This window comes from Camelus bactrianus, chromosome 26 (genome assembly GCF_048773025.1).
Source record: "Camelus bactrianus isolate YW-2024 breed Bactrian camel chromosome 26, ASM4877302v1, whole genome shotgun sequence".
Taxonomy (NCBI): domain Eukaryota; kingdom Metazoa; phylum Chordata; class Mammalia; order Artiodactyla; family Camelidae; genus Camelus; species Camelus bactrianus.
Genome location: NC_133564.1, coordinates 16,802,327 through 16,817,260, shown reverse-complemented (window position 1 = coordinate 16,817,260; position 14,934 = coordinate 16,802,327). Strand labels below are relative to the sequence as shown.

The following is a 14,934-nucleotide window of genomic DNA, read 5'->3' as shown; positions in this document are numbered from 1 at the left end:
CTCTGACACCATCAGCGGCTAAACAACAAGGAGCAACCTGGAATGCAGCCAGGACGTACACTTCATTTTCCATTGTTTACAAGTAAGATGTTGCTTACTGTGTTGCTTCCTGCGGGAGCCGAGAAGGGGCTAGGACAGCCAGCCCCATGACCTGTAAATCCTTTTCTGCCTATTTCCTGGAATGCTCAAATAATCACATGTCTCTCTCCTGCACTATATACTTGTACATTAAAAAAAAATTTTAATGTATTTTGATTTTAAAAAGAAAAACAGTTGTACAGAGTTAAAGGAATGATGGGTATAATTTCCTGTAAAGCTCCTGAAATAGTGATTTATCTTAGGAAAACAAACGCAAGTCCCCAATCATCATTAGCCACATGGAGCTGTCACGTGGCCGAGTCTTTTCAAGTATTTTCAGCATCTGACAACCTACTGAGATCCCATGACTAATATTCTCATTCTTAAACTATGCGATTCTCAAAACCATGGCTCCTTTCAAAGCAACCATATTCTGCCTCATCCTCAAAAAATAATTTATTTAAAACCAAAGAAACAAAGAACCCACACATACCCCTCCTCAGGAAGACTAAGACACTAGAAAGGCCATCTGATGTGACAAAGAGCCTGACAAAAGACTGTGACGTGCCCGGCACAGGAGCTGAGTGGCAGCACTGAAGAGCTGTGAGGGGGGCAGAGCAGGAAGAACAGGGGCTCCCAAGTCCAGCAGGACTTCCTGCTAACGGTAGGTCCTTGACCCAGACACTGCCTCTCCAGCTTAAGTGGGCTTATAATGCCACAGAGGATTAAACACCTAATATCACGGGTCCAAGAAAGAAGCCAGACCACAGGAGCCTGGCAAGGAAAACAAATTGAGTTAAGGGGATTGCCAGGGGTTCCAATTCTTCTCAACAACAACAACAAAATGGAAATCAAGAATTTTAGATGATATCTTCAAGTAATTCATTTTATTCCAAACACTGTGGGTTTACGCTCTTTGGGTCAAACCCGGAGCCACATTCAAACCCTGGGCGTCTCGTCTGTAATTGCTGGCTCACAGAAAGCATTGAGCAGAATGCCTGGCACAGAGTAGCAGAGCACAGCTATTATCACTAATAAAACTCAAAATGTTACCAACTTTCAACAAATTGAGGCTAATCAGTTGGTTGGTTCAATGGCTGACGGGCTGGTTTTCTGAAGGGAAAGGAATAGTGGAAATGAAAGTAAGAGAGAAGGGCTGAAACGCTAAGCCACCAAAGTTAAGACAATAATAGAACATATTGTTACTGAAGTATTTTTGCCTTTGAGGCTGTATTTTCCACAGAGGAAAGTGTCTGTTTACTGGAGATGTTCTATTGTGTATGTGCCTTTACACGTTCTATTATTGGTGAAGTATTTAGTACTCCAGCAAAACCTGGTTTGATCAGGTCCTGGATTGTGCTTTACAATGTTTAATCATTAAATAAAGAAGGTCTTGTTCTCCTTATTGATAAAAGGAAATTGTCAAACATATACTGAGAGGTTATCAGTTAGGGAGACTGTACTGATAGAAAGCGGTGGTTATGTCTCCCTCCCCAGTCAAGTATAATTTGTTTTAGGTATAAGAAAGAAAAGATACTCTTCAAAATTCAAACCTACCCATGTTCTCATGTTGTTTTTCTAGATTCCAAACATGCTTCAATTTTTAAAAATGCTATTGCCAATTATATCAAGACCAGAGACACATTCTATATTATAGATTGAAAGAATTAAACCAATCTACACCACCATTATCCAGAGATAATAGCTATTGGTCTATTTTGGTCTATTTCCTCCTAGTCAGTGACTCCAAACCTTACTATTTAACTCTGGACAACTTACTTTCCTGTACCTTGATTTCCTCATCTGTAAAACAAAGGTAACAACAGTACCTACCTCTTAGGGTTGATATAAGCATTAACTGAGTTAATACACATGAAGCGCTTAAAACGATGCCTGGCAACACATTATTAATTATAAATTCCTATTCGTATTTTTTTATTTTCATACACCTTTAAAGAAATTAGGATCATGGTATTCACATAGTTCTGCATCTGGCTTTTTACACTCAGTATTTTACCATGAGCATCTTTTATGTAATAAAAGATTTGGAATATATTGTTTTGAATGACTTATACCATAATTTAACTATTCTCTTATTACTGTATATTTACATATGCTCACCATTTTTTTCTATTTTAAAGGAAAAATATTTTCATATCTATGCCGTTGATCTAAGTGTAGCATCACCAAAAGTGTTCTAAAGAATACTGAGTGTCTATGAAATACACAGTGGATTTGGACTCTTGACTTCAAAGGACTGTGCGCCTCAAGAATTTTACTGTGCTTTAAGGAGAGTCTTCTACTAGCTAAGAAGAAAATGAAGGAACAAGAGGACATGGAGGGTAGAGGACACTCTGAAGCACAAACTACGCTAAGGTGAATGGGAAAAGTTCCTTTCCAGCCTCTTCAACCAACACTAACCAACACCAATCTATGCATCTTGAAAGCCCAACGCTGCAGGTATTTCCAGATGGGGAAGCGAGTAACAGACAAGAGAGGCAGGGCCAGGTCAGAGCCTTCTCTACCTTGGGGACACTTTAGGCACTGAAGTAAACCACCTTGGCCTCCAGAAGCATAAATCGTTATCATGATTTTACCTGAAATGAACTTGGCAAAAGAAGAAAAGCAGATTAGATCATCAGTAGCTCCTGCCACTTACTACACCAGTTATCAAAGTATTGCTGTGTTTGGGCTAAAGGCCAACCCTGCCAACAAGCAAATGTAGGAATCGAGGTTCTGTTTTTATTTCTACAACGAGAGATAATCGTCAGTCAGGACAGATCCTGAGACTAGACCCTATGACTGGGTATGAAACCAGATCTTTTCTCTGAACAAATATGAAACTCAAATGTGCTTCAGGCTGGGGTGCAATTCTGCTATTATTACTTGGCAAAAACACAGACATCACATGATAGTGGCAAGAGCACTTGAGACCCAGAAAAAAGTAGGCTGCGCTTGATCCTTTGCCGTTTTCTTTCTGCAATGAACACGTCCATTTCTGAGACTCAGTTTAATTTAAATAATGCCTGCCCTATTTATATTACAGTGTTATTATGCATCTCAAGAAGGTGAATGCCTGTGAAAGCATTTTTAAAATTATAAAGCAGTATACAAATATAGGTTGTTGTTATGGTGCCAAAAGTCATAGTCTAAATATTTTTTACAATATTGACTTCCTTCCTGAAGAATGATTATAGTTGTACTGCGTGTGATTAGTATTATGACCTATCATATTTTCAGAGTTTACTGTCACAAGCAGATTCCTTTAGTAGTGTTTCTTGGTTATTAATCTGCTTTCTAAGAGAAAATGAGCCTTAATGCAAAGGCAAAATTTCTATTAGCTGATCAACAGAGGTAGGTTTTCAGAAAGGTTAATATACAAAGGACTGTTTTTCTATTCAGTTGGAAGGATTAGACTCATGGAAAGAAAAAATGTACTTTATTTCTAACGTCAAGGACTCAAATCTGAAAATCCTTAGAAAAAACACTTCACTTGATTACAAGAAAAATTTAAGTATATTTCAAGCCAGACACAGGTTTGGAAACTGAAATTATAACTGTGCACTTGAAAGTACACAGGCAGACAGCAGTTTGCCTAAACTGACAAGCATAGAACAGAGACTAGGGCTGGAGGAGAAGAATGAAGAAAAAGCGAATTGGCTTAGGGAAGGTAACTGAAAACCTGCATTAGCTTTTTGCATTCCTGCAAAGGTCTGTGTAATAAAAATTCTGTAGCCATTTTATCACTGGCTTCCATTGTAAATTTAAGCTCATAAGGGAAATCAGAGGTTTCAGGGATATGAATCCCATTTCCATCAGCTCATTTAATCCTCTAACACATACTGAGGACTGTGTGTGTCTGCCACTTCGTTGGGTACCAGAGACAAAGGTAAATAAATGATATTCTCTGTGCTCAAGGGGCTTAATCTACTCTTGATGGAAGCTCATAGTAGAGTAATTAATGAGCGATAGCACCATGGGAGGCTGTGCTTAGGAATTCTAATATTCTGCCTATTCTGGAATCTTCACAATTCGCTCTCCAGCCCAGGTCATGGAAGTAAAATTACTCAAATATACAATCAGTCCATGAGATCATTTCTTAACAGTCTTGAAATTCATACATATTAAAGTAAATTACAAAAATGATTCTCATTTCATAAGTGTTCTCACTGAAACCACTGAATATAAATGTAGAAGGTGCCAGAGTGGCTGCCCCTTCAAAGCTGCCATGTAACTAATTCAACAATTGGATGAGTCACACAGAACTGAGATCTTTTTTTTCTTTTCACGGAGATCTTTAGTAATAAAAGCAATCATTTTTTTTTTAACTCCATCACTGTCCTAGAATACCATAATACCATTCTTATTAAATTTGTTGACTGGCTTTTAAATGAAAATCAGTGATAAAATATATAGGACCTGGTTGGAAAAATATCACACTGATAATTGGATTCAGTGAGATTTCTATTTCCATAGTTCCCTTGAAGTGAAAAGCTGAGGTCCAGGCAGTGGCCCAGATAACATACATGTACAAGATATTGGGATGAGTGAGATGGATTAGTGCCATAAAAATATTAGTTGTGAAAAACTGAAAATTCAGTTCAACTGAATCTACTCAAAAGAGGCTGACTTGTACATCCCTTCTAACTGGAGAGTAAAAATTATCTGCCCCAGCCTAGATCTAGATCATCAAAATTCTTTCCTCCTTTTCTATCTAAAATAAATGTGTTGAAATTCAAATAAAACCCCCCCTTATGAGAAACGTGGTCTTAAAGACAAGCCCTAGCTCAGCAGCCACTCTACCTCTGAGCAGAGAGGAGGGGAAATGCACCTCCGCCTCCACCAGCATTGTGCCCTGAACCCTATACCACAAGCTTCCCTGCTCTCGTGAGGCAGCAGAGCACAAAGTCTAAGGCGGCTGCCTCCCATGCAGAAAGAGCCTGGGGCCCTTGTTCACCACCTCTGCTACCTGTGACAAGTCCCTGGGCCTCTTTAAAGCTGTTTCCTAGACAACCTATGGACTGGAAGAAAGTATTTGTAAATGATATGACTTTGTCGACAAGGGCTTAATTTCCACAATATACAAATAGCTCATACAACTCAACAAAAAAACCAAACCACCCAATCAAAAAATGGGCAGAAGACCTAAACAGACATTTCTCCAATGAAGACATACAAATGGCCAACAGGTACATGAAAAAATGTTCAGTATCGCTAATTATTAGAGAAATGCAAGTCAAAACTACAATGAGGTTATCACCTCATACCAGTCAGAATGGTCATTATTCAAAAGTCCACACACGATAAATGCTGGAGAGGCTATGGAGAAAAGGGAACCCTCCTAACACTGCTGGTGGGAATGTAAATTGGTGCAGCCATTATGGAAATGGTAGGGAGATTCCCCAAAAACCTAAGAACAGACTTACTATATGATCCAGCATTCCCACTCTTGGGCATATATCTGGAGGGAACTCTAATTCGAAAAGACACATGCATCCCAATGTTCACAGCAGCACTATTTACACTAACCAAGACATGGAAACAGCCTAAATGTCCATTGACAGATGACTGGATAAAGAAGCTGTGGTATATTTATACAATGGACTACTACTCAGTTATAAAAAAGAATAAAATTATGCCGTTTGCAGCAACATGGATGGACCTAGAAATTGTCATACTAAGTGAAGCCAGCCAGAAAGAGAAGGAAAAATACCATATGAGAGCACTTTTATGTGGAATCTAAAAAAAAAAAAAAAAAGACACAAATGAATTTACTTACAAAACAGAAACAGACTCATAGACATAAAAAGCAAATTTATGGTTACCAGAGGGGAAAAGGAGTAGGGAGGGATAAACTGGAAGTTCGGAATTTGCAGATACTAACTACTATATATAAAATAGATCAACAATAAAGTTCTACTGTACAGCACAGGGAGCTATATTCAATACCTTGTAATAGCCTATAATGAAAAATACAAAAAGGAATATATATATATATAACTGAATCACTATGCTGTACACCAGAAACTAACAACATTGTAAATCAACTATACTTCAATTAAAAAAAAAAATTCCCCTCCCCCAAAAAAGTTTCCTGAGCCATAAAATGGGGATAATAGTAGCTATTTCATGGGGTCACAGTGAGGATTAAATGAAGATGTACTCAGTACACAGTAAGGGCTCAGTAACTGCTTCTGCTGTTGTTCTCATTATTTTTTTCAGAACCTTTTACCACCTCTCTTAAAACTACCCTCAACACATCATCCTCCTCAACATCAGCAATTAATTCTGCCTCCCACTTACCAAGAAAGTCGAGGTAACCCAGCCTGAAGTATCTCAATTCCCCGCCACCTCCCACAGGTGTCCCTCTCTGTGTGCTCCCATTTTTCCTTTTCCCCTTAGTCTCAAGCCAAAACGCTCCTCCTGCACTCTGATCCTGTCTGCTGGACCCTGCTCCAGCAATCATCCTCTGAAATGCTCAGGCCCTTCCTCTCTACTTCTCCCGATTTCTTTCACCCAGAAATGGGATTAAGTCTCTCCCCTCAACCACAGAAACTCCCAGGACACACACACCTGTAGCCACTGCCTCCTCGCCCTCTCGGCCAGGCTTCCAGAGAGCACCGCGCACCTGCTGTCTCTGCTCCCTCCCCTCCCCATCGCCCTTCACCTCAGAGAATAAGCACCACGTCTACCCCCGTGTCCACTCCGCCCTCCTGGGACACCCCCAGCACAGTCTCCAGTGTCAAATCGGGGACACTTCCAGGCCTTCCTCCTGGCCCACCCTGCACGCCCGACGCCGCTGCCCCCTGCCTGCTCTGGGCTTCCTCACCCCTTCACTGTCTCCAGTGTTCTTCATCGCACTCCTCTGCCTCCTGCCCTCTGCTCGCTGCTTGTCAGCCATTACAGGCTGCCCTCGGCAGTCTCACTGGCCCTGTAGTTTTAATTACCACGTGCAGGCTGACCACCAACACATCTGCTTCTCCGATCTTGCCCTCAAATCGCAAAGCTGTAAACCTTCCTGCAGCCTGAACGTATCCACAGGCATCTCAAAATCCACATGGTCAAAACTTCCTTCTTCGCCTCCCACCATGCCCAGCCTGCACATGTGGATGGTCTCCACTCAAGCACCCAAGCCAGAAACCTGGAATTCACTAGACTTTTCCCTCTCCTCCCTCCACGAATGTTTACTGGGCAGCTGACAGAATGGAAGGGCACTGACCTGGGCTGTTAACAAGAACTGAATGTGTAGAAATGAGGGCAGAGGCCTCCCCAGGAGCAACAGGTGCAACACATACACCCATGAAGGTAAATTCAGGGACAGAGAGAAGGTTCCTTAAGGTGAAGAGGGAATGAAGGTGTGAAAGACAGGCTACAAGGGGAGGTCGGTCCTAGTCAGGAGAACCTGTGATGTGCAGTGCAACGTTCATTGTTTTGACTCCACTGCTTCCTTGCGCTCGGTAGGACTGGCTGGGCCAATCACAGAAATCATGTCCCCGCGGGACGTGAGGAGTGGAACCTGCCCAAACCTGGCCAAGAGGATGAGAACACCACCACAGCACTTCTAAGAACGCTTTCCTCATTCCAGAAAGGGCCTTCCCTCCTCTGGCTCTCATCCTGTGTGGCTGTGAAACTCCTGCAGCCATCTGGCCAATAGCCTGAGAGTCAGTCCCACTCACGGGGAGGGCAGAGCCAAGAAAGATACAGAGAGATGCTCCTGGAGGCTTGACGTTCCCACATGGGCCTGTCCTACCTCTGGGTTACATGTTATTTCCTAAGATAATAAATCTCTTTATTGTTTAAAAAAGGCGGTGGGGGAGGGGGGATACAGGGCTCAGTCATATTTAGAAAATACAGGGTTAAAAAACAGTTGACCAGCTTCCTTTACTAGGATTTCTCAGACTGTTAATATAACAATGGCAGGTGGGTCTCATGCTCTGTGTCAACTCTAATACATTTCTAGTGGCTGTCTGGAATGCTACGTTGAAAGGGATTCTGAGGCCTCATCCTGACTCAGCCATGGGGGGAAAAAAAAGCAGCCTTACTTGATTAGCAATAATTGTCATGAGCACAGAAGGGGCAGCTGTGACATCACTCTGAGACCTCTCAAGTGACACTAATTCTTAAACAGATCCTAGAACCATCCCAAGGATTCTTAAGTTTTTTAAAACGCGAATCAGTCCACGTAATAAAGTGGTTAAGGGTACAGGCTGCAAAGTAAGGGACCTGGGTTAAATTCTTAGTTCTTCCACTTGCTCTGGGCACATCATTTAGCCTCTCTAAACCTGTTTTCCCATCTGTAAAATGAGGTTAACAGTCCCTACCTCACATAGGAGATACAAAAATTAAGTTAGGTAACACATATATGCACCTGCATACAGTAAATGCAACAAATACTAAGTTTAGCTATGGCAATTACTGAGGCGCTCACTTCATGACATTCACATCATGACTCCTGGAGTACACGTATTTGTCCACTGTATTCACAGCCACTGATTAGAGTAAAATGAATCAAACTGAGGGCACAGAAACCATATTCCTGGACTCATTAGCAATGTCAATTTATAGGCTACAATAAGAAAATGGCAAAGATGACCGCAAAGCGCTGTTCAAAATAAGGGTTACTTGCCTTTAATAAGACACAGAATATATAAATCTAACTTCTGCAAAAGACAGATCTCATACACATTTTTTCCAATCTCTCCATAGGGAAGGCCAAGACACGATGAGCAAACCAATAGTGGTGAGTCCCCCACCCCCTTCAGGGCACAGGACTTTCAGTGCTAGGACCAAGACAGGTCTGAGCAAACCAGGACAGCTGGTCACCCTACAAACAAACAAGCAGGTGAAGTCCCAGCAGCTGCTTCTGAGTCTGGCTGTGCTGCTCGGAACTGAGACAGAACAAGTTCCTGAAATACCATTTCCCCTTAAAAGAAATCAAGGCTCTTTTTGGAGAAATGGCTAATTCCAGGTGTGAGAAAAGAAAAAATGGTCAAATTGAACACGAAATAGCTTATTATCCCAGATAGCAAGAAAACTCTCGGACCAGCGGGGTCATATCAAAAGGACTCAGGAGCCAGTTTGAAAAGGCTCCCACTGGCCAAAGATGGAATTGCAAAAGCTTCAAGAAAGGTAATAATTACAACTGGCTGAAACCCAGCAAGTACAATCAAATCCATGAGTTCATATTTTTTAAAACAAAACTAATTGGTCACCTTCAGAGGATGACAGGGAACCAACTCATTATCTTGGAAACTGATAATGGGAAAGAATCTATCATTTATCCAGCTTTTCCATATGAACTGTACCACAGTGTAACCAAATAGTAGATGATAGAAAAGTGTCTCCTTTTAAAAATGAAAATGAAAGGCAAATGACAGGATTAAAACATCCCTATTTGTCACCCCAACAAATTCATGGGTCCAAGTATTGAGCATCAACAGCTACTAATCTAACTAAAGGAAAGACAATCAGAGGTTATGTGCCTCCTGATGAACAGTCACACCACCTAGTCCTGCCAAAAGGATCAAACGTAAGTTCGGCACGAGGTCCACGCCAATTCGCAGGACGTACAAAGTAGAGAGGACCGTGCTGAGCTGTATTATTCATATGCAGTCAGCAAAATCCAGACTATAGGACAAATGCTCCAGATTCTTCAACAGATAACCTATAGGGAAAATAAAAGAATACAGGGAAAACTCAATTTTTGAAAATGGGCAAGACTAAACTAAAATGTCCATGGATGCACATTTGAGTGATAAAACCATAATGACAAGCAAACGAAGTGGTTATTATTGGGTCAAGACGGCATTAGCTAGGACGGAAGGGGCTGACACTGGAGATATAGAGGGGCTTCTGGAAGTTACAGGAGTATTGTCTTCATAATCTCTCATCCAACTATACATTTATTTTGTGTGATTTTTTTTTCTGAATCTACATCTTTAATCTTGTAAGTTTTCTAAAAAGATAAAAGTGTAAAATCTACCATTTAACATCTTCTAATTCAAAGCACTTTTACAAATACCGGTATTTTTATTTTCAAATACTATCACATTATTCCAAACAACTCTTGAAGGTATTCACTATCTCCACTTTTCTGATAAGGAGACCAAAGCGTAGAAATCTGAAGTAAGTTGCCCATTATCAGAGTTATTAAGGCAGAGCCAGGATTCAAATTCAAATGACTGGTTGACTCCAAAACCATTCTCTTAATGCCTGTGCTCTACTGATTCCCAGTTATTCACTCACTCAAGAAATATTTATTGCTTACCTACTTAATCATGCTGGGTGTTAAAGATACAGCGGGGAGTTTCTGCCTTCATGGAGTTCAAAGGTTAATGAGAAAGTGGGGCAAGGAATCGTCCAAGATTAAAACTACAGTTGTAAGTACAATGGAGGAAAGGTATACAGTGCGGCTGGCAGAAAGGGGAAGCTCCTCTGCAAAAGTGACAGCCGAGGCCTGAGGAAGAGAAGTTAACTAGGTAAGGGGGCATCAGGGGACTCAAGGCAGAGCAAGCATTATTCAAAGTCACCAAGGACAGAGAAGGGTCAGCACTTTGGGGGCTGAGGAGGAAGCATGGGGACTGAAGGTAATTATGACAGGAGAGATGCTGGAAGCTTGGGAGAACAGGAAGCTGCTGATGGCTTTTAATTAAATATGTTGCATAAGAGGATTAGATTGGGTTTGCATTTTTAAGAGAATGAACTGGAGGGGCCAACAGGGAGGCAGAGATATGAATTGAGAGGCTACTGCAGTCATCTAGGTGGCACATGATGGTAGCTGGGACCAAGCAGGAGAGATGGAAAGAAGTAGATGGATGCAAGATACTCAAGAGGCAAGGAGACAAGGATGCACTGCATCTGGGGAGCAAAGAGAGGAGACGGCAGGAAGGACTCAGGCTCCAGGATGTGGGACTTTCGGAGGTGCCAGTCACTGACACCAGGAGCAATGGGAGAGGGACAGGGATACTTGGACCTGTGCAGTTTCAGGCACCGCTGATAGTACCAAGTGGAAGTGTCAAGTTAAGCAGTTGAGTAAGTGAGTCTGAACTTGAGGAATAAATTTCTAATCCTCAGCGTAGACAAGGTTATTGTAGAGGGCCCCAGAGTGAGACTGCCTGAGAGAGAGAGATAATTTAAAAAACGGGACCTCAAGAATGATCAAAATTCAAGTCTAGAAAACAAAGCAACTTCCTGAGCATATCAAGGGGCTGCAATCTCAAAGGTTTAGTAAAACAGGAAAAAAAAAACCAGAAGGAAAAATATGAGATTAACAACTGTGCCTCAGGAAAAACATGGTGAAATTTCTGGAATGTTAAGATGTTAATTTCAAGTCTAACAAGTTGGCAGAGTCTGCGTGTGGCCCTCAGGTGTGTAATTTGTAAGAGTATATTTGCATGGGAGGAAGAGGCCATTTGGGAGGTGGCTTGTGTGCAGTGCCTCAAGGTTGGGGACCAGAGAAGGCTTTGGAGCTGGGAGAGATACCCCTAGCTTGACCTCAGGGGCTGCTCTGAGGAGCCAGACATAAGGGATGGGGCTGTCTTTACAGGAAATGCAAATAGGGACACAGCTTCTCAACTTCTATAACAAGGTAAAAAAAATTTTTTTAAGCATATCTGAGTGACAGAAACAGGGCTACATCCTCATCTATAAAGCACATATTGTGGCTTTGGCTCAGAAAAAAAATAGAAGGACCAAGCACTCCTGGATATCCAGTTTTATGAGACCAAAACAGTAGTAGCGCAACAAGAAATATGCTTTTTCACAGAGTGGCACAGAGAAGCCTCTCCAAAATGTTTTGCAGTGACCAGGAACGGCAGAACATAAGTGAACGTATTCATAAATACACAAATATTGCCTGTGGACTCACAGGTATGGGGGGTGGGGTACAGGATGAGGTCCTGCATGAACAGACAGGAGCAAACCCTACACCATCTGAGTTACTACTATTAACGTACCCTCACTCAAACATACAAGGTGGGTAAGAACTGCAGAATTTTAGATCACTTTACAACTGAGTGTTCATTAAAAAATGTATCCAGTTTTCCAAGAGCTGCATTCTACACTAAAATAGGAAGGTCACTAAGTACATCCTAGTGACCTAAATGAGTTCCAATGTCTTACCCTAAAAATGCACAATTCATTCCGGTTTCCCCCTTGGCCTCAGAGGCTTTATACTTGGAGTTACCATATTCATTTTTCTTTATATCCAGCTCACGGCTGTTCACATATGGAAACCCCAAGGGCCAGCCCCAAGGATAAAGCCAGCACACCCCATGCTCGTAACTACATTCTCCCAAAGCAGCATCTGAGCTGAGAAGTCTACCAAAATGCAACCAACCCCCAACGGGCTTTCTCGAAGTCTCCACTCTGTTTGGAGAAACTACATAAGCACACAGCCCAGGACTAAAGGAGGGTGTAGAAACAACTGACTAAACCCAAGCCCTGGCCCCCAGGTACCCAGCAGAGCCCCTGACAAGGCTGCCTGTCTACTCCTGCCACATCAGTCACCTCCACCCAGACGACCGACCCTCGTTTAGAAAGTAACCTGACACTAAAGGGTGAAAATAGAAGTTTCAGGTTTCCAAGGTTTTCTTTCAAAAGCAAAGATGCAATTAAAAAAAAAAAAGGCAACTTTGTATGCCATCATTTTAATACTAATAACCTTGCACAGACACTATTCCTTTTTTAAAGCCTAAACCCTTGGCTCCAAGTTTGCCGAGTCACCTTTTTTAGTACAATTGTGTGCACCATTCTGACTACACAAGGGCTCATAAATGCTAAGGAATCTAGGGCACTTCCTACATGCAAAATGATAAGGTTGGGAAATGAAACTGGAGATATTTTTAAGAAGGCAACACTCAGTTACTAAGATTCAAGAGAGTGAGAAACAAACCTCCTGAGAATGGCCAGGACTGAGGCTCCTAGTAGAACATTCAAGCTTGGAGGCTTTGGTCTTCACATCTGTGAATAAACAGTAGGACCCTTTGGTCTGAGGATGGATTTATTAAAGAGAATGTTAGGATACTCTTGAGAAGATTCTTGAACCAATCTGTAATGATAACTACTGATAATTAACATCAAAGAAATATCTTTCTCACTCTTGAATTTACAGCCTCCTGTCTCCATTCACACAGCTTCATTAACTCTCACCTTTTATCACTGCAACCGACTGGGGCTTCTCCTCCTGAGTCCCTCCCAATCGCAATTCCATGTAACATTTCTAAAGCCCAGCTCTGATGCCACTCCAGTGCTCAGAAGCTTGAGTAGGTGCCATGTCTACAGACTAAAATCCAGTCCTCCTCTCTCAGTTGAGGACTCCCACACCTGGCGCAAACTAGGATTCATCTCTCATACTCACCGGCAACTCAGATCCCAAACAGTAAATGGACTCCGTCTTTAAGACAGTTTGCTTGGCTTTTTATGTTTTCATACAAATTACAAAAATATGTATTGCCTCCTTCAGACAGTTGTGCTAAATTGAAAAACACACGTTCATAATTTCTTAGGATACATTTCCTGGTTCTGATCAGCATTTTTTTTTATGTTCTAAGTCTAACTGTGAATGTTATCTACCTACTTTGAGGTTATCACTAGTCATATATAACTTCTTATGCTATGTTCACTAACCCTAGAACTAGTTCCTTCATAATAAAGATACACGAAATAAATAATTATTCCTTTACGAGTAATCACTGTTTATATATCAAGAGATTATAAGTATCAAAAGCTCCTCTTTTTGAATACACATTTGTACTTGCTCATATATGCATAACATATCTCTGAGAGAATAATCTCTTAATAATGGCTGCCTGTAGGGAAGGGAGATTTTGTTTTCAACTACATATCCTTTTACATTTTTTTTTTTTTACTAAAGCCATGTGATTGTACAACCTGTATAAAAATTAAATTTAAAAATGACGAATAGGATAACTTTAAAGTAGAACAACCTTGCACCACAGAGTTACGCAGATTTAAGGGGGTCTCAAAAGCCATCTTCCTCAAAAACATTTTTCCCACTAGCCACCACAGCTTAAGTCCCCCAGTTAAAATACAAACAAATATTCTGAAGACACTAAGTGTATTATGCCACTATCCACATCAAATTATTGAGGATTAGTTTATCACATTAGCATAATAAAGGGAAGTCACAAAGAGGCTGTGTATAGTCTCCCTGAGTCTTGTTTCTTTTCCTTTTTCCCTCAAGTAACTAAATCAAGTTTGTTTTACTCAAAAGAACTTTTGTATTAGTAATAGTGAAAGAACTATTTAGGGATTCTAGAAGTCCTACCCAAGCTAAGTGGCGCCATGGATTGCTGTGTGAATGTCTCCACTGTCTGTATAAACATCTGCCCTCCCATTCAGTCTTCTGTATCTCTAACCTACTTAGCGGGAGAGGGCAGGGACAGGGAGTATCTTGTTCATCTTTGAATCCTCCCCAACACTAAAAACGCTGCCATGCACTTCACAGAAAGCCACTATCCAAGCTCTAAGTGACACCTATTGCAAGACTATGAGCCCTTCTCTAGGGAACTACGGTGGAAATCGGAAATCTGAAAATGTCAGTTGGATACTCAAGACTGTTCTCATCTCAAATAATAATCCATTCATTCATGGGGGAAAAAATCCATCTATGGAGAACCTACTATGTGCCTGGCACTGACACTCAGCAACTAACTAGGCCATAAATCATCTCATGAGATAAGAAGAGTAGATACGCAGCAGATAGTAAATGCTTACTAGAGCTGATGAACTTCTTGAAATTTTCTATCTGACTAAACTTGGAGAAGTCTTTCATTAATGTTTTCTTCACAAGGCAGTGGACTTTAGTTTCCCATATGCACCAGACTTTTGTGGACT

At 41.3% G+C, this 14,934-nt stretch overlaps 1 protein-coding gene across 3 annotated transcripts in view; it reads right to left on the bottom strand.

Moving 5' to 3' along the window:
* The window catches only part of SNX25 (sorting nexin 25), an 82,139-nt gene that overhangs the window by 63,130 nt on the left and 4,075 nt on the right, over positions 1-14,934 (bottom strand). Inside the window, exon 2 of one of the 3 annotated variants that reach the window (XM_074353259.1) lies at positions 12,971-13,038. The exons of the other annotated variants lie outside the window; for them this stretch is intronic. The gene's annotated coding sequence lies outside the window, so the exon portion shown is untranslated. The remainder of the gene's footprint in view (positions 1-12,970; positions 13,039-14,934) is intronic. 3 annotated transcript variants of the gene reach the window in all.